The sequence below is a fragment of the Procambarus clarkii genome, unplaced genomic scaffold (assembly GCF_040958095.1).
Source record: "Procambarus clarkii isolate CNS0578487 unplaced genomic scaffold, FALCON_Pclarkii_2.0 HiC_scaffold_103, whole genome shotgun sequence".
Taxonomy (NCBI): Eukaryota; Metazoa; Arthropoda; class Malacostraca; order Decapoda; family Cambaridae; genus Procambarus; species Procambarus clarkii.
Window position 1 is genome coordinate 2,861,516 of NW_027189136.1, and position 25,000 is coordinate 2,886,515.

The 25,000-nt window shown below is 42.8% G+C and overlaps 1 long non-coding RNA gene across 1 annotated transcript in view; it reads left to right on the forward strand.

The window, feature by feature from the left end:
• The window catches only part of LOC138360249 (uncharacterized), a 303,517-nt gene that overhangs the window by 269,321 nt on the left and 9,196 nt on the right, over positions 1-25,000 (forward strand). The window contains exon 2 of the long non-coding RNA XR_011226250.1: positions 8,333-8,411. This is a non-coding gene — a long non-coding RNA (uncharacterized lncRNA). The remainder of the gene's footprint in view (positions 1-8,332; positions 8,412-25,000) is intronic.

Below are 25,000 nucleotides of genomic sequence, written 5' to 3' on the forward strand. Positions count from 1 at the left end.
GGGTCCTGTGTCAGGTGTCCTCCCTGCAGCTTTGACGAGTCAGTGGTCGAGTTGACCCTCTCTTCACTGGGTGTTACAGATGTTCATGGTCCCAACTGGGATTTGACAGACCAACTGAATATTCTTGACCTCTTGGGATTGAACAATTTCATTCCTTGTCTGACGGTTTGTATGACCATGTTTATTTAGATCCATCTGGTTTTGCACTTTGAAACTTGGACTGTGTCCCTGAACCTGAGGGATGTGTACTGGCACATCACTATTCATCTGAGGTTCAGGGACTGGTTAGGGTTTGTTGTTAAGCATTTTACTTACCGGTTCAAGGTTCTTCCTTTCAGTGTTAATCTGGCTTCCTGGATATTTACCAGGTTAGTGTGGGTAATTGTGATCTGAATACGTTTGGTGAGTTTGTATGTAGGCCTATCTTGACATTGGTTGGCTTGGACCCCAACAAGTCTGCATGTCTGCAACCCAGGGATCTGGTTGGCTTGGACCCCAACCAGTCTGCATGGCTGCAATCCAGGGATCTGGTTGGTTTGGGCCCCTACCAGTTTGCATGTCTGCAACCCAGGGATCTGGTTGGCTTGGGTCCCAACCAGTCTGCATGTCTGCAACCCAGGGATCTGATTGGCTTGGGTCCCAACCAGTCTGCATGGCTGCAATCCAGGGATCTGGTTGGTTTGGGCCCCTACCAGTTTGCATGTCTGCAACCCAGGGATCTGATTGGCTTGGGTCCCAACCAGTCTGCATGTCTGCAACCCATGGATTTGGTTCATTCCCAGCTGGCAGGATTTGTGGTGAACTGGAGGAAGTTCTAAGTGGTTTCCTCTAAGGTTTGAACTTGGTTGGTCTAATTTGGGATTCCTGGTAGGCTTTCCTTTTCCTGCCAACTGCAGTGTCATCTCCATCTGTTGTTGGACTATCCCTGGTTTGCTTAACAGTTTGTTGAGAGCTTGCACAGGGGCCTGAATATTTTCCTGTGGGGCAAAACTCTACCTCTGGGCAGAGTTTGGCACAGAGCACTGTTCTACTTCTTCTGATGCCAGTTTCACAACGTCTTAAGACTGTCGGCTAGTCCTTTACCGACTGTTTGTTCCCTGGTTTCCTCTTTTGTTTTTTCAAGGTTCGATTCCATGGCACCTCACTCTTCTGTTGCTCAATGTGAATATGGGCTTCTTGGCCCTGAGTTGGAGATCTAATAATAAATAATAATTCATTGTGCCGGGGGACATGCAGCCAGCGTGTGTTTATACATGTTAGGCTTATATTGGGGACCCTTCCCCCCCCCCCCCCCCCACCCACGAGGATGAATTACTGACCCCCAGAGGGCACAACCCCACAACAAACTGACAAACTTCGGGATACCTATTTACTGCTAAGTGAACAGGTCCATTAGGTGATTGGAAATGCACCCAACCATTTCTCTCAACCTGTGATTTGAACCCAGAATTCTTGATTGTGAGTCGAGAACGAACCCAATTTTACTACCAGAACCCTTCTGGTCACTGGTTTTGTAACTAATATTATTGGTCAGGTCCCCCTCCTTCGGGTACACAGTACAGTGCGTGAGTTTCTGGTAGTATGGCAAACTAATGAGTATTCTCTTTCCTTGGTTGACTATTACATTCTGGGCTTTATTCGTTAGGAAGTTAAAGATCCATCTCCCTACTTTGCCAATAACATCTTTTGTGTGCATGGTCACATTGTCAAAAGCTTTTACAAAATATCTGTATAGTATGTTACATCAGTGTTTTGCATGTCTTCCATAGCATCTAAGGTCATGTCACAGTGGTCCAGCAATTTTTAAGAGGCAGGCGTGCCCTGTTCTGAACCCATATTGTCCAAGGTTGTGATTCCATGTGTTTGTGATCCATATGTTCATTGTGATTCCATGTGTTTGTGAGCCATGTGTTTGTTGTAATCCATGTGTTCGTTGTGATCCATGTTTTCCTTGTGTTCCATGTGTTCCTTGTGATCCATGTGTTCCTTGTGATCCATTTGTTTGTGATCCAAGTGTTCGTTGTGATTCCATGTGTTTTATTATTTTACTTCTGAGCACTCTTTCAAACTTTTTATGATGTGTTGTGTTAGAGCTATTGGTTTAGAATTTTTGCATTTGCTTTACTACCATCTTTGTGAAGTGGCACGATCTCTGTTGTTTTTAGTATATCAGGGATAACACCAGTATCTATAAGCTTCATCTGTAAACGATATTTTGGGCCTGTAATAGTGGTTTTTAGCAATTCTCAATGATTAAAGAATTCCAGGAGTCCGGGCCTGGTGCAGAGTTCAAGGGCGTGCTGTCCTTGGGTACTTAAGAGTCCAGTCAGGTTAAGGTGACATCTGATACATGGTACGATAATGGTATCGCATTCACAAAGAATTCCTCTGGATCATTGATCTTCAATGTTTACCTGAGGGTCACTAACACTAGTGGCCTTGTTGAGGACGGAAAGCTGGCGACTTGTTGAAGGTCCCCTTTTTGCCTTGATGATCTTTTCCAGCTGTACTGTAAAAATTAACAGTTTTTTTATGGCTATGGCGGGTAGGCAGTTCTATGGGTTCCATGGTAGGCAGTTCCATAACCCTGTGGGTGAAAAAGCATCTCCTGTTCTCAGTCCTACATTGTGGCTTGTTAAGCTTGAAACTGTTGCTGATTGTTTGTGTTACATCTGACCTTTTAACAAAATTGTCCAGATCAACATCCTCCAAATTGTTCAGTACAGTATTTTAAATATTTCAATACGATTCGCCCTGTCATGCCTGGTTTGTAGTGGTGTTAGCCCTGTGGTCCTCTACCGTTCCTGATTCGTGAGGTGATTTAGCATTGGAATTATTTTTGTTGCAACATGTTTCACTTTCTCCAGAGCAGCTATATCCTTCTGAAGATGAGGTCTCCATGCTATAATCCAAATGGGGAGCACTAGAGATTTATACAATTGAATCACTACCTTCTTTTCCCTAAAGTCAAAGATACACTTGATTAGTCCAAGTGTTTGGTTAGCTTTTTTGACTACCTTATGTGCAACTTTCAGAGAGTGGTAGATTTTGACTCCAAGGTCCTTTTCTTCATCAATTGGTTGTAATGCAATGTTATTAACTTGGTAGTTGTGGCATGGGTTGTTATGCCCCACATGCATGGTCTTGCATTTGTTAATATTAAAAAGCATTTACCAGTCATCTGACTATTTGTGGAGTTCCTGCAGATCTCTCTCTAAGGCTTCAACATTATCATCATTTCCCACTTTAACATAAATCTTTGTATCATCTGCAAATTTGATGATGTAGCTTGTAATATTCTCATGTGTGTCATTGATGTACAGTACTGTATATGACAAAAAGGGGTTGGCCCCAAAATGGACCTCTTTGGTACCTCCACTTACCACATTTCTCCAGTTAGATTCATTCCCATTTAGCACCACTCAAAGGCTTTAGCAAAAATCCATGTACATTACATCAACCAGAAGTCCATTGTCTGAGTAACTGGTTACTGTTTCCAAAAATGTGAGCAGGGTTGTAAGGCAGGATCTATTTTAAACAAACCCATGTTTTATCGATTTTACAAGATTGTTCACTGAAAGATGGTGAATGATTCCCTTAGGATTGTCTCCATGAGCTTGCAGATGTGTGATGTCAAGCTGATTGGACAGTAGCTTGATTTGAATGTGTTCAAGGGTTCACCAAAGACTGAGTCATACTGAAGTCTTGGTATTTCACTTGTTTTTTTGTTGTCATATGTGAAAGTTCCATCACCATTGCACAGGGACCCAATATTGGATGCTTATTTTGTTCTAGTTTTGCATAAGAGGAAAAGTATTTTTAGAGTCCTCTCTATTTCACTTACGAACTTTTGCTCTCTCTCTGCCTCTCCTGAATTTTATTCAATTCCTTCAACTTTGGCTTGATTGTTTCTATTTTTCTATATAGCCTTCTTTGACATTCTTGAGATAGTGTGGCGCGTTTGAGATGTTCTGATATTTTCTGTGGGAACCCTGTCGGCTCCCTAAACCTATCCAGACTGACATGTGCAATCTTAGTTTGGGTTCATCAGTCACGGGTTCCCCCTTCTCTTCCTGCCTTTCAGATCAGCGGTTTTGTTGCTTATACTGTATTTTTGGCAAGAATTTTGCTCTATAGTTTGAGTTACAGCGACTGACCGCCAGGGCGGCGCTCCAGCAATGGTTCACCATCCCACTGCTGTGGTTTGTTGTTATCCTCTCTTTGCATATTGCGGCTGGGCAGTTGAAAGTTTATCATTCTTTTCCTGCTGTTTGGGTCATTTTTCATTTAGTTAATGCACTCTTGTTCTCAACAGTCAGAATGACTGTTCTGACTCATTCACTTCTGTGACATGTCTCAGGTTATGTCTCCAATGACAGGGGTGGGGAGGAACATGAATTGGTGTGTGTTTCCCTCATTACTGGCGAGGTGTCATCAGTAGTTTTGGTAACTTTGTTCTTACCTCATTGTACTCTTCCAGTTGTGTTTGTGAGGGTTGTGTTTTGGCTCTTTGGGCCTGCCTCTTACTAGTCATTCTATTGGTGTACACAATCCTGAGCTTCTTGAGCTCCTGCATTTCTACATTTCTACATTTTCAGCCTTCACCTCATCACCTGCCTTCTGCATTCCCTTTCCTTACTACTTTGCTTCTGGACAAGTTCTTTTTTATGTCTCTGTGGCTCCTTTGGGTACTTAGTTACCACCTGTGTCCCATTATGGGTGTACAATCGTATTGATTCATCAATCTTTTTCTACCTTGTCCATTTCCCTGAGGACTTGTGGGTGGTGGTTCTGTCACCCAGTCTTGTGTTCATGGGGCGACTAGTCTTGTCTTGTGTTCGAGACTATGGTTCTTCTGTATATTATTATCTCAGTCTTGTGTTCAGACTGATTATTGGTTCGTTATAATTATTTTATTTTGGGAACCGGTTTTGTGCCTAGTGACCTTGCCCTGTATGCTTGTCCGGCTCTCAAGCCTACGGTCATTTTAGCTGTCGGGCTCATTTTTTATAAAAAAAAAAGAAATTAACATTGTGCATCTTATCCGCCAGCAAATGTAGTAGGTAGGGCTCTCCACCCCTCCCAGGTTCATTTCTGGGTGCCCTAAGGTTACTCGGATTTGTCTTTTCAGAGGTTTTCTTTCTCTCGGCTTCCCCTTGCAGAGGTTCAGGAGGCTCTTGGCTCGTACCTCCAGCAAGATTTGGTTTATGCCTCAGTGGGATCTGGTTTTGTTTGAGTTCAGTTCCTCTTTCACTGATTGGGTGCGTTTTGAATTTCCAGTGTCTTCTTGGTTGGCAGCTTGCCTCAACAACTGGTTAGTGTTGGCTCCCTGATGGTCTGCTTGCATTACGTTGGCTAACTGCACGGTGTGGGAGTTTGCGGCAGCGTGGCAAGGTGCTGCGTCGGATTCAGCTTCCTCGGGGCTCGGTGATTCGGCACTATTCGGACTGCTTCCCCCCCATGGTTCATTGTCTCAACCACAGGAAGTCCCTTCGATCCGTGGTTCTTAGGAGCGGGACACTTTGGGTGCCTCTTCTGCTGAGTTCTCGGGGTTTAGCTCTCGGCGCTGTTCACATTAAGGGAGTGTCCAGTGTTCTGGCAGACGGCCTGTCGCTCTTTATTCCTCATGTCATGGAGTGGATGGTCAACGCTGTTTCCTTCCCTTGTCTTTGCTTGACATTTTGGGCACCAGGAGGTGGACCTCTTTGTATCTGCGTGGTCTCGGCATCTCCCATTGTATGTGGCGCCATTCCCTGACTGCGAGGCTAATGCGGTAGATGCTTTTCGGCTGGACTGGTCAAGGTGAGGTTCTGTACCTTTTTCCCAGTCCAGCTGTTACTCCAGATCCTAGCTTGCTTGGGATCCTATTGGGGGAGGGTGATTTTCCTGGCTCAGCTTTGATTCAGTACTGCTTGCTCGGTGTCTGAACCCGGGCAATTTTCCAGAGCTCCACCTTTTCCAGCATATCGGGCCATTGAGGTACCTCGCTGGTTCACCTTACTACCCCGCACTATGCGTCTGGTCTTTCTAATGTGTGTGAATCCCCATTTATAGGGTGACCAGGTGTCTTCTTTGAAGGTCTCCTACATGCGGTCTTCTTTCCAGCGACCGTATGAAGCTTCTTGAATAAATCGACAAGGGCCGTGATGATGGTTCGAACCTACGTCTGGGATGATCCCAGACATGCCTTCGTTGACTGCACCACGACATGGTAAAAGAATTGCAACCTGGAGTGCTGCTGCCCTCACGAGGATCCTGCAGCTTCTCCGAAATACAAATCAGGTTTTCACACAATTCCCCCCCATGCATCTGAGCTCTGTCAACCAGATATTCTACCTCTTTGCTTGTACTTCAGTACACACAGAAATCACAATAGCATGATATATGAAATGAACAAATCCATAAGGGCCGTGATGAGGGCTCGAACCAACGTCCAGGATGATCCCAGACGCGCCTTAGTCGACTGTGCCACAACATGATAAAAGAATTGCAACCTGGCGTGCTACTGCCTTCACATCATTACATAAGTTTTATTTTACTCACCACCTGTCGTGGCATAGTCGCTTTGTTCGTTTGCAGCCATCTCCTTCTTTTCTGGTGAAGAATGAGACTACTGCTTTCTGGAGGGGGTCCTTGGGTTGTTGATGCTTAGTTGGTTAGGTCGGTAGTGCATCATGTGTTGTGGCTCTCAGCTGTTACCTGCGTGCCATAGCCTTGATGGCTGGGGACGCGCTTTGGGTTGACCCTGTTTCCTTTCTTCCCTGTTCCAGGGTTCGGGTCTCCCAGGTCATCTACAGGGTTATTCGGTCCAGCCAGCCTACGGTCTATTCTCGTGCCCATGACGTTCATAAGTTTGCTGCGCTGACTGCCATCTTCGGTAACATGTCATGGGCTGACATTTGGGAACGGGGTTTTTGGAGGTCGAACAGGGTCCTGACCACTCGCTACCTGTCAGTGTTCCTGGCCCTAGTCGGGTCTGTGTCGCATTGGGTCGGCGATTGCAGCCAGTTGTCTCGACTTCATGTTGAGGAGTGAGGGCTGACCTCCCGGGTAAGAAGGAGGAGGACTTGCCTCCCGGGTAAGTCCCTCTTGTTTTGTCTTTGAGCAAGTAGCTCCAGGGAACCAAATAGGCTCCCCAGAAAACCAGCATCGAATGTAATGAAACGCCAGTTTCTGGGTGAAACCCCGGAGGCTCCCCAGCATCCCTTCCTTCGGTTGGCGTGTTTTTCACGGTTTTTGACATCCAGCCTCAGAACTGCAGGGTGGATAGCCAGCGAGGGGGTCTGGGTCTCCCCCTTCCGCTGGTTGCACAGCGGAAGTGGCACGGTGACATGGTGACATCATGCTTGTTTGCTTGTTTTCATTTGCTGACTTCTGTCCACTATTTCAGCTTTCATTAGCAATATTTTAACCAGAATAGGGGTTTGTTTGGGGCACTTATCTTTCTGGGTTCCTGACCCGGTCGATGGAAGACATAGAATGCTTCCAATCACATGGGGCTTTCTATAGGTCATACCTCTCTGAGGGGGAGTCCAAGTTCTGGCTCGTGGTTCCCGGTAGGCTTAGAACTCCATGTGCATTGACTGATGTCAAGGTCTAATACATTCATATCAGCCCGGTTAGCTCAGGGGAGCCTCCAGGTCTCACCCAGAAACTGGCGTTTCATTACATTCAACGCTGGTTCTTTCTCTTTGAAGGTTTTCACCTTTGGCATGCTCATGCGCCAACCTAATCTTTTTTGGTCTTTAGACTGTGTTCTTTCTTTTCTTTCTTCTCCTCACTTTCTTGTGGCCCCTTTTGGTTAGGAATTGCTTTTGGAAGGCCTTATTTTTTGTTAACCTTGGCTTCTGGGGGATTGGGTTTAAGAGCTTCATGCTCTCCTCCAATGTAGGGGTTGTAAGTTTGGTCCAGGTGGTCGTTTTGTTTGTTTGTAGCCTTCTCCTTTTCTGGCGAAGAATGCAAAGGCTGTGTTTCAGAAGAGTTCGATGGTGGTGGAGGCTTGGTTAGGCGGAGGGTGCATCATGTGTTGTGTTCGGTGGCAGCTTTATGCCAATACCTGCGGGCCACTGGTTCTGTGACGGTGGACGCTCTTTGGGTGGATCTGGTTTCCTTGGTTCCCTGTTCCAGGGCTCATGTGTCTCAGATTGTCTGCAGTGTCATCAGATCCAGCCAGCTTGCGGTTTGCCCTCATGCCCATGATGTTAGGAAGTATGCTGCTCTCCCAGCAGTTTTTGGAAACATGTCTTGGGTAGACATTCAGGCATGGGGGTTTTGAAGATCGAACAGGGTCCTGGCCGCCAGGTATCTAGTGAATGTTCTGGTTCCTTTCCAGCTGTGTGAGGCTTTGGGGCACCCGTCACAGCTGTCTGTCCCTTCTTCGCCTTGAGACCTGCGATGCTGCCGCCTCCTAGGTAAGTCCCTCTTTTTACTTATCTTTGGGTAGTTAGCTTCAAGAAGCCAACAGGGCTTCCCCACAGAAAACTAGCATTGAATGTATTGAAAATGCCATTTTCTGGGTGAGCCCCGGAGGCTCCCAGACACCCTCTCTCCCTCCCTCCCATCGGCAGTTTTTCAAAGTTCAAGAACTGGAGTGGTGGGCTGCCGGCTCCAGTGAGCTGAGAGGAAATGGGGGGGGGGGGGGCTAACGAGTGTAAGTGTATCTTGAGGTTATCTGAGATGATTTCAGGGCTTAGTGTCCCTGCGGCCCAGTCCTCGACCAGGCCTCCTTTTTGTGACACCCCCCCCAGGAAGCAGCCCATAGCAGGTGTCTAACTCCCAGGTACCTATTTACTGCTAGGTGAATAGGGGCATCAGGGTGAAAGAAACTTTTGGCCCATTTGTCTCCACCTCCACTGGGATTGAACCCAGAACCTCAGGACTATGAATCCGAAGCGCTGTCCACTCAGCTGTAATAACCCCACCTGCTATTTTCTTTACTCACTTAACATCCCAACTTAATACTGCTGCCAGATCACCGAGTAAATGTAAGGTAATGAAACTAGGCCGTGGAAACAGGAGGCCAGACACAGGATACAGAATGGAAGATGAAGTCCTTCATGAAACGGACAGAGAGAAAGTTCTAGGAGTTGATATCACACCAAACCTGTCTCCTGAAGCCCACATCAAAAGAATAAAATCTGCGGCGTATGCGAGGCTGGCTAATATCAGAACTGCCTTCAAGAACCTGTGTAAGGAATCATTCAGAACCTTTTATACTACATATGTAAGACCAATCCTGGAGTATGCGGCCCCAGCATGGAGCCCATACCTTGTCAAGCACAAGGCGAAGCTTGAAAAAGTTCAGAGGTATGCCACTAGGCTAGTCCCAGAGTTAAGAGGCATGAGTTACGGGGAAAGGCTGCAGGAAATGCACCTCACGACACTGGAAGACAGAAGAGTAAGGGCGACATGATCACTACCTACAAAATTCTCAGAGGAATTGACAGGGTAGATAAAGGCAAACTGTTTAACAAGGGAGGTACGCGAACAAGGCGCCACAGGTTGATATTGAGTACCCAAATGAGCCACAGGGATGTTAGAAAGAACTTTTTCAGTGTCAGAGTAGTTAACAAGTGGAATTCATTAGGCAGTGATGTGGTGGAGGCAGACTCCATACACAGTTTTAAATGTAGATATGACAGAGCCCAGTAGGCTCAGGAATCTGTACACCAGTTGATTGACAGTTGAGAGGCAGGACCAAAGAGCCAGAGCTCCTCCACAAGCACAAATAGGTGAGTACAAATAGGTGAGTACTGTGACCCTCACTGAACTACCAGCTAATATTCACCCCTTAACTGTGTGGCCTCCAAATATGACAACCCCCCAGTGCGCAGGAAATAAAATCTCTGGAAAAAATTATTTTATGTTTTTAAAGTGTCAAAAACCCTTCCCTGAGTAAGGGTATAGTAACAAAAGGTCGAAAATGTAAGTACAGTACTTTAGCTGCTATGAGGTTCGTATGTTCGTGCGTGACGTCATCATTCCCTGGTCGCCCGTGGCATACGCCCCCGGGGCCGGTAGGGCACTTGGGGCAGGATGCGCGAGTTGCCGTGGATATATTTTTGTTCATTTTTTGCGCACAGTTCCAAATATATTTTATATGCTTTTACATGCCAATCCTATGTATAATGAACACGTACACTATATTATGGCAGTAGAACATCCGTACTGTCCGAAGACACTGTGTTACGTGCATGACACGTGTACACATATCCGACACATACTTCCATTGTATTATGCTAATTTATGTATATATACAGTCTATTTACACACTATACATTATATGCATTCACCATGAACACACTCAGAACTCCGTGAGTGTCAGCTGCCACACCCTTACTCCTCCAACATCTTACTTGCCAACATTGTTCCTCCCACCATACTGTTATTGTTTGTATTACACTATTTACACATGTTATGTATACCTTTCTACATGTTTTATTCACCAGAACTACGCAAGTAAGCCAGTATTGTGTCCAAACTTTACAGTGGCCACCATACACTGCATGAGAACTCACACAGCAGCCAGCAGACGACGCTACGATTACGTCACCTCCCTCACCAAAATAGCTCCTCCCAACATACTCCTGTTGCTGTTACTACACTATATACACATATTGTATATACCCATGTACAAATGTGTTCACCATAGCGAACCACTAAGCTAGTATGATGAGCAAAACAAGAGTGGCTGCCACACAGTGAGGCTACCTCGATTCTCTTCCTCGCTCCCTTACCACAATTACTCCTCCACAATACTACGCACAGTGCTTATTATCAACACAATCCTGCTGTTATCACAATACTGGTCACTAAATCCTGTAAATACATAATTGACCACAAGTTTATTTTGTAAAGGAACCTAAAAAGTCGTTTGAAGATTCCTAGATGGACGAAATAATGCTGTGGTGCTGTGGCTAGCGCTGTGAACATCGTGAACAGCATTGAATCACTAATATTTGAACATTGTCCACAGTCATTACCACACTCAGGCTCTTCTGTAATATTATCATGGCTAAATAATACAAGTTATACATATATTTTGACATTATTAGGCGATGCTGTGGTCACAATCTGAACAGCAGTGCTGTGAGCTCAAGCTGCGTGCACTTGGTTGCTCACTCACTACTGAGGCTCTCACACCCGGGAATGTGGACAACGATTTTTTTTAAAGATGGCGTCTGTTTACAAGAGCCCTGAGGAAGCTGATGTGAACCCCATGTAGCCGCGGGAGTTTTGAATGAAACGTGAAAAATACAAATACCCAGAGGCGCGTAGCGCACCCCAGACGTGTGCCTGCAGGCGGGTTGTACACTTAAAGGGTTAAACTGAAATATTTAATGGGGGGGGGGGAAGTAGCAAACATAAAAGGGGTTATTAATTTTAAATAATGAATAAAATGTAAATGTACATTGTCTCCACCTTCCTGATACCTGAATGTGTCCAGATTACTGATCCTCCAGGAAGGACAGAAATCAATAATCATGAACTCGGAGGGCATAGGAATCTTGGTAATATTGCTTGGGGAGTAATTATATCGAAATCTTTACTTTACGTATTGAGGATTCAAAGGCAACATTAATATCCCTGAAATGGAGAACACGGGGAGATTTATATTACAGCACATAAAAGCCACATATTAAAATGACTCAGCATTAATAAAAGGGGGGAACAGATAACTAAACAACAAATTACATTAATAAGAACTTTATTTAAGAAATGACACGTTTATTGAAATCAAATTGAAATATATCCAACTCTAAATATCCCTAAGAGGCAAATGGTCTGAAACACTGACATGAATACTCAAGTGCACAGTACCTTAACTGCAGTCCCGGCCACAGATGTTGAATGGCCGTTCTCCAGATCCCCGGACCTGCCCCAAGTCAACCCAAAGACACACTGACTAATATTTTCTTAATAAGCTTACCAGTGGAAAACAAGCTCCACTTACTCTAAGTTCCTTAGCCCCAATAAACCTCGCCTCTCAAAGTCTAGAGCCAATGAATTCAAAGTCCAGCTCTAGACTTGGTCCTGCATCCAACCCCCACCTCCTAGGCCTCCCTGGCTTTCAACCAATCAAGCTCCGGCTAGGCTAGTCCATAAGGGTCTGTTTCTCTTGACAGAAACCTCTCTTGTTCTCACGCTAAATACCAAGAAACCCGGCGCCGGAGGTCTAAGACACTGGCTGAGACTGAGTTTATTGCCTCTCAAATTCGTCACTGGCAAGTGAAGACAGGCGGAAGTGGGCAAACGATTGGGGGGTTGGGGGGTTGGAGAGGATTAGGAGGATTGAAAGAAGGGGACATATGGCCTGCGACGGACGGACAGTGTCCCTTGCCTACCGTAGCTCCTGTTCCTCTTCATTGTCTCCCTCTTTCTGTTCGGTTATCTCGCTCTCAGGATTCTCTTTCTGTTCATATTTCTACTGTTTCTTCTCGTATTGTTCCTTCCTTGCCTCTGTGGAGAGTCCCCCTTCCCAAGGTTTGTACATCCTTAACTCGTATCACTAAAGCCGTTACCTCTCCTACGATTCTGAAACGCCTCTTCCTTGAGCACTTTTCTTCGCACTCCCCCTCTATTTCCATCTCCACCGATGGGTCTAAGTCTGAAGACGGTGTGGGCTACTCTGTTGTTTTTCCTGACCGCACTTGTATGTGTCGCCTCCCTTCGGAGGCTAGCGTCTTCACAGCAGAACTTTATGCTATTCTCTATGCTCTCTGTCTCTTGCTTTTTCATTGTCATTCCTCCTTTGTGGTTGTTGTTGACTCTCGTAGTGCCCTCATGGCTTCAGGGTCCTTTAATCCTGTCCATCCGGTGGTCATCGAGATTCAACATTGGCTGTTTCTTATTTCTAGTAAATTTAAATTAGTAGAGTTTCACTGGGTTCCCAGCTATATTGGTGTTTCTTTAAATGAGTGTGCGGATGTTGCCGCTAGGGAAGCTATCCGTTCTTGTCCCATCTCCCGTAAAGGTATTCCTTATTCTAACTTTTATCCTGTTATTCATTCCTCCATCCTTGCCCGTTGGCAGGGTTGTTGGTCCTCTGTAGTTAATAACAAGCTGCGTACTCTCAAACGTAGTGTGTCCCCACGGTCTTCCTCATACCACCGTAACCGGCGGTGGGAAACTGCTTTGGCAAGGCTGTGGATTGGCCATACTCGCTTAACCCACGGTCACTTAATGGAGCGCCACCCTGCTCCTTATTGTCCAAATTGCGTTGTCCCTCTTACAGTTGTGCATATCCTTGTTGAATGTCCTGACTTCCAGGACGAGCGTGTGTCTTGCTTTCCGACCGTCCCTCGCGGTCACTTGTCCCTCGATAGAATTCTAGGTAAATCTGATACTTTTGACATCGCTCGCCTTATGCGTTTTTGTTCTCGTATTGGCATTTTTGGTGATACTTAGCGCCCTCTGATTATTTCACACTTTGATGGTGCTACATAGCCTTCCCGGTTTGGTGCCTTCCTTTGATAATTACCTTACCTTACCTTGCCTACCGACACTTGGCGAGTTTTATGACTGGTGAGGCCGGCTCGACAACACAGGAAGGGAAAGAGAAAAGGGGAATGAGGCAATGGAGGGAGGGGAAAGAATGAACCAGCAAGGGGAAGGGGAGAAAGGGGAGAGGGGAGAAGTAATGGTCGGAGCACAGCTCATTACACAGCTGTCAGCCGCCCCTACTGCTTGTTAAACCAAACAAGCAACCCCTGGTTGATATCTGGTTGATGGGGTTCTGGGAGTTCTTCTACTCCCCAAGCCCGGCCCGAGGCCAGGCTTGACTTGTGAGAGTTTGGTCCACCAGGCTGTTGCTTGGAGCGGCCCGCAGGCCCACATACCCACCACAGCCCAGTTGGACCAACCCCAAGCAACCCCTAGAGTTGCTTGTTTGATTTCTTTCTAGGGGGGAGTTATTTTGATCTTTTGGGAGGTAGATTACACAGGTTAACCAGACAGTGGTCTGTTTTGATTTGCTACCTTTCTGGGTCCTTTCCCAGCCGATGGGAATTATGACATACTTTAAATGTAAAGTGCTCATAGGCCATTGCTCCCTGCACCTCTCTGAGGGGACCAGGTTCTGACTTGTGCTTTCCAGTAGGCATAAGAACTCCTGTGACTGATGACCCCAAACTAATATTGCAGATATCAGTTTGGATAGTTCAGGGAGCCTCCGGGGGTCGCCCAGAAAATGCCAGTTACATTACATTCAGCGCTGGATTTTTAGGTCACAGGACAAACATTTGCTGATACGCGTTTTCTAGCGTAATGGGCTTACTTATTTAATTTAATTTATAATTTAACACAAGAACATAAATATTTTACTATTTGCTGTGTTAAAGAATTTGTGTGTGATGTGGGAATTTTTCCCATGGCGTGTGGTGTAGCTTAACCCCTTAACTGCGCGGCCTCCAAATATGACACCTCCCCCCCCCCCCAGTGCACAGGAAATAAAATCTCTGGAAAAAATTATTTTCTGTTTTAAAGTGTCAAAAAACCCTTCCCTGAGTAAAGGCATAGTAACAGAAGGTCGAAATTCTAAGTACTTTAGCTGCTGTGGGGTCCGTAAGTTCGTGCGTGACGTCATTATTCCCTGGTCTACCGTGGCATACGCTTCCGGGGCCAGTAGGGTGCTCGGGGCAGGATGTGCGAGTTGCCGCGAACATATTTATGTTCATTTTCTGCGCACAGTTCCAAATGCATTTTATGTGCTTTTACGTGCCAATCCTATGTATAATGAACACGTACACTATATTTTGGCAGTAGAACATCCGTACTGTCTGAAGACACTGTGTTACGTGCATGACACATGTGTACACATATCCGGCACATATTTCCATTGTATAATACTAATTTATGTATATATATATATATACAGTCTATTTACACACTATACACTATCACACACTATATACATTCACCATCAACACACTCAGAACTCCGCGAGTGTCAGCTGCCACACCCTCACTCCTCCAACATCCAGTCTCTCCCTCACTCCTCCAACATCTTTCTCGCCAACATTGCTCCTTCCACCATACTGTTATTGTTTGTATTGCACTATTTACAATCAATTCAGTTTCAACAATAAGAGGATCGACTGGGAAAAAATAAATGTAGGCCTTGCAACCATTCAATGGGAGACGGTCTTAAGCGACAAAACTCCCACACAGGAAATAGCTCAACTGACAGCTGAAGCATACAAGGTCTGCCTGAAGCACGTGCCTGTGAGGAGGGTCAGAAAGAGGACCACTCTAGAAATAGAACTCAGACGACTGTACAGGAGAAGGAAAAAAATAACGGAAATGCTTAGGCAGACACGACTATCACAAGCAAGGACAATAAACCTAAACAGGGATCTCGAAGTAATAGAACAAATGTTTAAGCGATCATACAAGGTTGAGGAAATGGAATTGGAACAGAAAGCTATACAAGAGATAAAGAAAAATCCAAAATATTTTTTCACATATGCAAAATCAAAATCAAAAACCTCCACCAGTATTGGACCTTTAATTACAACTGAAGGTACTTACACAGAGGACAACAAAGAAATTAGTGAAATTCTAAGAAGCCAGTATGTTTAACACACCAATAAACGACATGAAAGTTGATGACCCAGACAGCTTCTTTATGAATGACATTGAAGCTGCAGATAATATAACGGATATTACCACGAACTCGGAAGACTTTGAAAGAGAAATTGACATTATGCCCATGCACTCAGCTCCTGGGCCTGACTCATGGAATTCAGTATTCAAAAAGAAATGTAAAGTACCAGTACATAAGAACAAAGGTAACTGCAGAAGGCCTATTGGCCCATACGAGGCAGCTCCTATTTATAACCACCCAATCCCACCTGGTGGTATGCAGTAGCACGAGCACTCAGCGTAATATGGAGAAAGAGCCTAGATACAGGGGAGATACCAGCAGCACTTAAATCTGCAGATATACCTTCTTTGCACAAGGGGGGGGGAAATAAAGTCTTGGCAAAAAATTATAGGCCAGTTGCACTAACATCACACATAATAAAAGTTTTTGAAAGAGTGATTAGGAATCAAATTTCTAGTTTTATAGAAAATAAGGAGTTACACAACCCAGGACAACAAGGATTTAGAGCGGGAAGATCCTGTCTGTCACAGTTACTCAACCACTATGACAAAATCACAGAAGCTCTAGAAGAAAAGCAAAATGCAGATGTAATATACACAGACTTTGCAAAAACATTCCTTCCTCATAAATTAAGAAAATGTGTGCAGTATAGGAAGGACTGCAAAGTTTTGCTGAAAAGAATCACCCATATAATGCTGTAGTAGGCCGTTGCATTGATCTTTTTAACACTTTCGCCCGGGCATGACGCAGCATTGCGTCAACCGTTTACTGTCGGTAATGCTGGGGATGACGCAGCATTGCGTCATCCACTTTAACCCTTAAATGGCGCATAGCTATATACCGCTTGACACCCACAGGCGCATACCAAAAAAAAAAAAAAAAAATTATTTTTTCTTCCAAACCTGTTTATTTGTGTTCACTGATCACGGGAAAAATAATAAAAAAATCCTAAGTGGCATATATTGCCCGCTATAGGGCGGGGAATTCTGGCAAAAAATAGGCGCTGACTCAGCATTCGTCCCAGGCAGTCTGTTGATCGCCAGCTGTCAGGCCGGAGTTGCCACAAAGAGATAATTACCTAATTATTTCATTGTCTGTGATTGATTTTTCGTAGTTTTTTTGCTGTAATATTATTCAATAGTGTGTAATGTGATATATTTATATAATAAAATGAGTGAATCATCACTGTACTCAAAAATATGGTGTGCATATTGTTGAATCAATTATATTCATCAAACAGTGAACAAATACTTTGTTGGTTATTACACTACATACACAGGTTATATATAAGTATCTGCATGTTTTGTTCACCATAACTGTACATCTAAGCTTGTATGGTGAGTAAAGGCACAAAGACGTGTGACCTCACACAGTCAGCTGGTGGCTGCCGCCCTCAAGGCCAGACGCACTAATATTTCTCCTACAACAATACTGTTGGTGGTGTTATTACGCTATATACACACACATTATATATAAATATCTACCTGTTTTATTCACCATACTTGTACAAGTAAACTGGTATGGTGCCCAAAGACCATCGTGGTCATCAGTAAACAACTTGGTAAGTCCTGCAGACGACACCCCTCCCTCACCAAAATGGCGGCTCCCAACCTACTCATCTCGCTGTTTATACCCTCTATACACACGTTATATATACGTATCTACATTTGTGTTCACCATAGCGAACCACTAAGCTGGTATGGTGAGTGCAGTCAATAAAAGGTGGCCACACACAGTCAGAAGACATCGCCACCACCCTCCCTCCCACAGCAATACTCCTCCCTCCTTGGCGCACAGCGCTAAATATCGTGGCTAACGCGTGGCCCGTCTTCAAGTCGTCGGCGGTTGGAGCGTGACCAGGTTTTTTATTTTATATGCAAATGTTCCTCTAGAGAATTCTATTGCGAACCCATTGAGACCAAAATGAAAGACCTAGGACGAAAATTGAGGTGACCAGAGTGAAAATAGTGAAAACATTTTATCGCATTTGTGGGCTCCTGCGTAACTCGTTCGCACTTTCTCTGTTTGCTGCGTGTAATTAGCCGGGCTTTTGGAGTTTATATGCATTTAGTGTTGTAGAGAATTCTATTGCGAACACAATGATACCAAATTTTATCTCGTAGGACGAGAATTAAGGTGACAAAGTTGAAGAGAGTATACACTTTTCAGAATTTACGCGCGCTCCCGCGACACCCTGGGACCCAAATCGCACAGTTGAGGGGTGGCGCGCGGGGTACGCCAAAGTACTCACCTAATTGTACTCATCTAATTGTGCTTGCGGGGGTTGAGCTTTGGCTCTTTGGTCCCGCCTCTCAACCGTCAATCAACTGGTGTACAGATTCCTGAGCCTACTGGGCTCTATCATATCTACATTTGAAACTGTGTATGGAGTCAGCCTCCACCACATCACTGCCTAATGCATTCCATTTATTAACTACTCTGACACTGAAAAAATTCTTTCTAACGTCTCTGTGGCTCATCTGGGTACTAAGTTTCCACCTGTGTCCCCTTGTTCGTGTCCCACCCGTGCTGAAGAGTTTGTCTTTGTCCACCCTGTCAATTCCCCTGAGAATTTTGTAGGTGGTTATCATGTCTCCCCTTACTCTGCTGTTTTCCAGGGATGTGAGGTTCAGCTCCTTTAGCCTTTCCTCGTAGCTCAATCCTCTCAGTTCCGGGACGAGCCTGGTGGCATACCGCTGAATCTTCTCTAACTTTGTCTTGTGTTTAACTAGGTATGGACTCCAGGCTGGAGCTGCATACTCCAGGATTGGTCTTACATAAGTGGTATACAGGGTTCTGAAAGATTCCTTACACAAGTTTCTGAAGGCAGTTCTTATGTTGGCCAGTCTAGCATATGCCGCTGATGATATTCTTTTGATGTGGGCCTCTGGAGACAGGTTCGGTGTGATATCAACCCCCAGATCCTTCTCTCTATTTGATTCTTGCAGGATTTCCCCTCCCAGATGATACCTTTGTAGGTATTGTTTATATTGTTATTGTTAGTAAAGTGTTAATGACAATGTGATGCCTCACTACAGACAAGTGTTGCAAAGAAGGCGGGAAACAATCTTCAATGGAACCTTTCCTTGTGAGAAAAGTGAGAAAATCAAGCAGTGAGCAACAACCAGGACCTAGTCGTATGCAGGCAAAACATGCCAGAGTGTGCACTCCAAAGAAATATTCACTGCCTGATGTTATAATGGAAGAGAACTCCCCTTCCAAACAGTAACACCTCTCCTCCTCCCCCCTCCTCACCATCTTCCATACGCCAACAGGAGTCATCAGCAAGGGTAAGTAATAACTTGAACATACTTTTGTAGTGTAGATTTGGATGAATTAGGTATGAAATTCAGTTTGAAGTGAAGTTTTTGGGTAGTCAGGAACGGATTAATTCATTTCCCATTATTTCTTATGGGGAAATTAGCTTTGGTTTACAAATTTTCGGGTTACAAGCTGTCTCCAGGAACGGATTAAATTCTTAAACCGAGGTACCTGGTCAGCCGAGCGGACAGCACACTGGACTTGTGATCCTGTGGTCCCGGGTTCGATCCCAGGCACCGGCGAGAAACAATGGGCAGAGTTTCTTTCACCCTATGCCCCTGTTACCTAGCAGTAAAATAGGTACCTGGATGTTAGTCAGCTGTCACGGGCTGTTTCCTGGGGGTGGAGGCCTGGTCAAGGACTGGGCCGCGGGGACACTAAAAGCCTCGAAATCATCTCAAGATAACCCCTATATATATATATATATATATATATATATATATATATATATATATATATATATATATATATATATATATATATATATATTTGGTTCCAAGGGGTTGTCATAGTCAGGGGATGGTAATGGGGGACGAGCTCCCATGACCTATAAAATGCTCCTATACGGCATGCGTCTCCAATAGCCTCTGACAACCAAGTCCAACTCCTGGCCTGCACGGGTGGCTTAGTCTTTAAGTCCGGCGGAACTGCTTTTACCGACAGGAGAAGGGGCGAGGGCGTGCCTCTGGCGCCTTAAAACCAGCTGCTCCGGGTAGATGGGACTCGATAGCCTGGGAAGGCAGCCCATCTAGGGGAAGGAAAACCCTGATTTTAAACCTCCGCTGCCTTGCGGTCATACCCCTTTTTTGGGAAAGGCTTCAGGAGTCAACCTCGAGGAAAAATCAAGAGTTGGAGCCCCTAAGGCAGTTCGTTGTTGACATCAACCTCGTTCTGGCAGCTCCTGCGACGTTGCTGGTACCATGTGTATTGGCATTTGCCTTTCTATTGGATAATTTGAGCAATGTGGAGAAGGGATACCTGCTGCATGGGTAACAGCTTCTCCTCCATATCTACCTACCCAGGCTTTGTTCCCTGTCAGGGCGCAACTCCATAGTCTTTAGACTGAAGGATGCTTAATATATATATATATATATATATATATATATATATATATATATATATATATATATATATATATATATATATATATATATATATATATATATATATATATATGTCGTACCTAGTAGCCAGAACGCACTTCTCAGCCTACTATGCAAGGCCCGATTTGCCTAATAAGCCAAGTTTTCCTGAATTAATATATTTTCTTAATTTTTTTCTTATGAAATGATAAAGCTACCCATTTCATTATGCATTAGGTCAATTTTTTTTTATTGGAGTTAATTTTAACGTAGATATATGACCGAACCTAACCAACCCTACCTAACCCTACCTAACCTAACCTAACCTATCTTTATAGATTCGGTTAGGTTAGGTAGCTGAAAAAGTTAGGTTAGGTTAGGTTAGGTAGGTTAGGTAGTCTAAAAAACATTAATTCATGAAAACTTGGCTTATTAGGCAAATCGAGCCTTGCAAAGTAGGCTCAGAAGTGCGTTCTGGCTACTAGGTACGACATATATATATATATATATATATATATATATATATATATATATATATATATATATATATATGTCGTACCTAGTAGCCAGAATGCACTTCTCAGCCTACTATGCAAGGCCAAATTTGCCTAATAAGCCAAGTTTTCATGAATTAATTGTTTTTCGAGTACCTAACCTACCTAACCTAACCTAACCCAACTTTTTCGGTTACCTAACCTAACCTAACCTATAAAGATAGGTTAGGTTAGGTTAGGTAGGGTTGGTTAGGTTCGGTCATATATCTACGTTAATTTTAACTCCAATAAAAAAAAATTGACCTCATACATAATGAAATGGGTAGCTTTATCATTTCATAAGAAAAAAATTAGAGAAAATATATTAATTCAGGAAAACTTGGCTTATTAGGCAAATTTGGCCTTGCATAGTAGGCTGAGAAGTGCGTTCTGGCTACTAGGTACGACATATATATATATATATATATATATATATATATATATATATATATATATATATATATATATATATATATATATATATATATATGTCGTACCTAGTAGCCAGAACTCACTTCTCAGCCTACTATTCAAGGCCAGATTTGCCTAATAAGCCAAGTTTTCCTGAATTAATATATTTACTATAATTTTTTCTTATGAAATGATAAAGCAACCCTTTTCTCTATGTATGAGGTCAATTTTTTTTTATTGGAGTTAAAATTAACGTAGATATATGACCGAACCTAACCAATCCTACCTAACCTAACCTAACCTATATTTATAGGTAAGGTTAGGTTAGGTAGCCAAAAAAAGCTAGGTTAGGTTAGGTTAGGTAGGTTAGGTAGACGAAAAAACATTAATTCATGAAAACTTGGCTTATTAGGCAAATCGGGCCTTGAATAGTAGGCTGAGAAGTGCGTTCTGGCTATTAGGTACGACATATATATATATATATATATATATATATATATATATATATATATATATATATATGTCGTACCTAGTAGCCAGAACGCACTTCTCGGCCTACTATGCAAGGCCCGATTTGCCTAATAAGCCAAGTTTTCATGAATTAATTGTGTTTCGACTACCTAACCTACCTAACCTAATTTTTTCAGATACCTAACCTAACATAACCTATAAAGATAGGTTAGGTTAGGTTAGGTAGGGTTGGTTAGGTTCGGTCATATATCTACGTTAATTTTAACTCCAATAAAAAAAAATTGACCTCATACATAATGAAATGGGTAGCTTTATCATTTCATAAGAAAGAAATTAAAGAAATTATATTAATTCAGGAAAACTTGGCTTAATAGGCAAATCGGGCCTTGCATAGTAGGCTAAGAAGAGCGTTCTGGCTACTAGGTACGACATATATATATATATATATATATATATATATATATGTCGTACCTAATAGCCAGAACTCACTTCTTGGCCTACTACGCAAGGCCCGATTTGCCTAATAAGCCAAGTTTTCATGAATTAATGTTTTTTCGACTACCTAACCTACCTAACCTAACCTAACCTAACTTTTTCTGCTACCTAACCCAACCTAACCTATAAAGATAGGTTAGGTTAGGTTAGGTAGGGTTGGTTAGGTTCGGTCATATATCTACGTTAATTTTAACTCTAATAAAAGAAAATTGACCTCATACATAATGAAATGGGTAGCTTTATCATTTCATAAGAAAAAAAATAGAGAAAATATATTAATTCAGGAAAACTTGGCTTATTAGGCAAATCGGGCCTTGCATAGTAGGCTGAGAATTGCGTTCTGGCTACTAGGTACGACATATATATATATATATTATATATATATATATATATATATATATATATATATATATATATATATATATATATATATATATATATATATGTCGTACCTAATAGCCAGAACGCACTTCTCAGCCAACTATGCATGGCCCAATTTGCCTAATAAGCCAAGTTTTCATGAACTAATGTTTTTTCGACTACCTAACCTACCTAACCTAACCTAACCTAACTTTTTCTGCTACCTAACCTAACCTAACCGATAGAGATAGGTTAGGTTAGGTTAGGTAGGGTTGGTTAGGTTCGGTCATATATCTACGTTAATTTTAACTCTAATAACAAAAAATTGACCACATACATAATGAAATGGGTAGCTTTATCATTTCATAAGAAAAAAATTAGAAGAAATATATTAATTCAAGAAAACTTGGCTTATTAGGCAAATCGGGCCTTGCATAGTAGGCTGAGAAGTGCGTTCTGGCTATTAGGTACGACATATATATATATATATATATATATATATATATATATATATATATATATATATATGTCGTACCTAGTAGCCAGAACGCACTTCTCAGCCTACTATGCAAGGCCAAATTTGCCTAATAAGCCAAGTTTTCCTGAATTAATATATTTTCTCTAATTTTTTTCTTATGAAATGATAAAGCTACCCATTTCATTATGTATGAGGTCAATTTTTTTTTATTGGAGTTAAAATTAACGTAGATATATGACCGAACCTAACCAACCCTACCTAACCTAACCTAACCTATCTTTATAGGTTAGGTTAGGTTAGGTAGCCGAAAAAGTTAGGTTAGGTTAGGTTAGGTAGGTTAGGTAGTCGAAAAACAATTAATTCATGAAAACTTGGCTTATGAGGCAAATTTGGCCTTGCATAGTAGGCTGAGAAGTGAGTTCTGGCTACTAGGTACGACATATATATATATATATATATATATATATATATATATATATATATATATGTCGTACCTAGTAGCCAGAATGCACTTCTAGGCCTACTATGCAAGGCCCGATTTGCCTAATAAGCCAAGTTTTCATGAATTAATTATTTTCCGACTACCTAACCTACCTAACCTAACCTAACATAACTTTTTCGGCTACCTAACCTAACCTATAAAGATAGGTTAGGTTAGGTTAGGTAGGGTTGGTTATGTTCGGTCATATAACTACGTTAATTTTAACTCCAATAAAAAAAAATTGACCTCATACATAATGAAATTTGTAGCTCTATCATTTCATAAGAAAAAAATTAGAGAAAATATATTAATTCAGGAAAACTTGGCTTATTAGGCAAATCGGGCCTTGCATAGTAGGCCTAGAAGTGCATTCTGGCTACTAGGTACGACATATATATATATATATATATATATATATATATATATATATATATATATATATATATATATATATATATATATATATATATGCAAACAAGCCTGAATGGTCCCCAGGACTATATGCAACTGAAAACTCACACCCCAGAAGTGACTCGAACCCATACTCCCAGGAGCAACGCAACTGGTATGTACAGGACGCCTTAATCGCCCGATCACGATCGCATTGGATGGATTATGGCGATCAGACGGACGTTAGTCATATATATATATATATATATATATATATATATATATATATATATATATATATATATATATATATATATATATATATACAATCTTTGGACAACACCCACCAGTGGGACTCGAACCCAGAAAGCACAACTACCTTCCAGTAGCTGGCATAACTAGTATGCTTTAACCCACTACGCCATCAGACCTTACAAAAGAAGTAGATAGTTCGAGATATATATCTCAAACATCTCTACCTCCCGAAGGCACCAGATGAGTGAGGGGTCAGTCTGCATTTTTCGTCAAGCCACTGTCAATGTGAGAGAACTCGTGTCCAGCTTATAAGCCTATACTTGCATAAACCACAAGTGAAGATAAACAATCTTTGGACAACACCCACCAGTGGGACTCGAACCCAGAAAGCACAACTACCTTCCAGTAGCTGGCATAACTAGTATGCTTTAACCCACTACGCCATCAGACCTTACAAAAGAAGTAGATAGTTCGAGATATATATCTCAAACATCTCTACCTCCCGAAGGCACCAGATGAGTGAGGGGTCAGTCTGCATTTTTCGTCAAGCCACTGTCAATGTGAGAGAACTCGTGTCCAGCTTATAAGCCTATACTTGCATAAACCACAAGTGAAGATAAACAATCTTTGGACAACACCCACCAGTGGGACTCGAACCCAGAAAGCACAACTACCTTCCAGTAGCTGGCATAACTAGTATGCTTTAACCCACTACGCCATCAGACCTTACAAAAGAAGTAGATAAGCTTATAAGCTGGACACGAGTTCTCTCACATTGACAGTGGCTTGACGAAAAATGCAGACTGACCCCTCACTCATCTGGTGCCTTCGGGAGGTAGAGATGTTTGAGATATATATCTCGAACTATCTACTTCTTTTGTAAGGTCTGATGGCGTAGTGGGTTAAAGCATACTAGTTATGCCAGCTACTGGAAGGTAGTTGTGCTTTCTGGGTTCGAGTCCCACTGGTGGGTGTTGTCCAAAGATTGTTTATCTTCACTTGTGGTTTATGCAAGTATAGGCTTATAAGGTGGACACGAGTTCTCTCACATTGACAGTGGCTTGACGAAAAATGCAGACTGACCCCTCACTCATCTGGTGCCTTCGGGAGGTAGAGATGT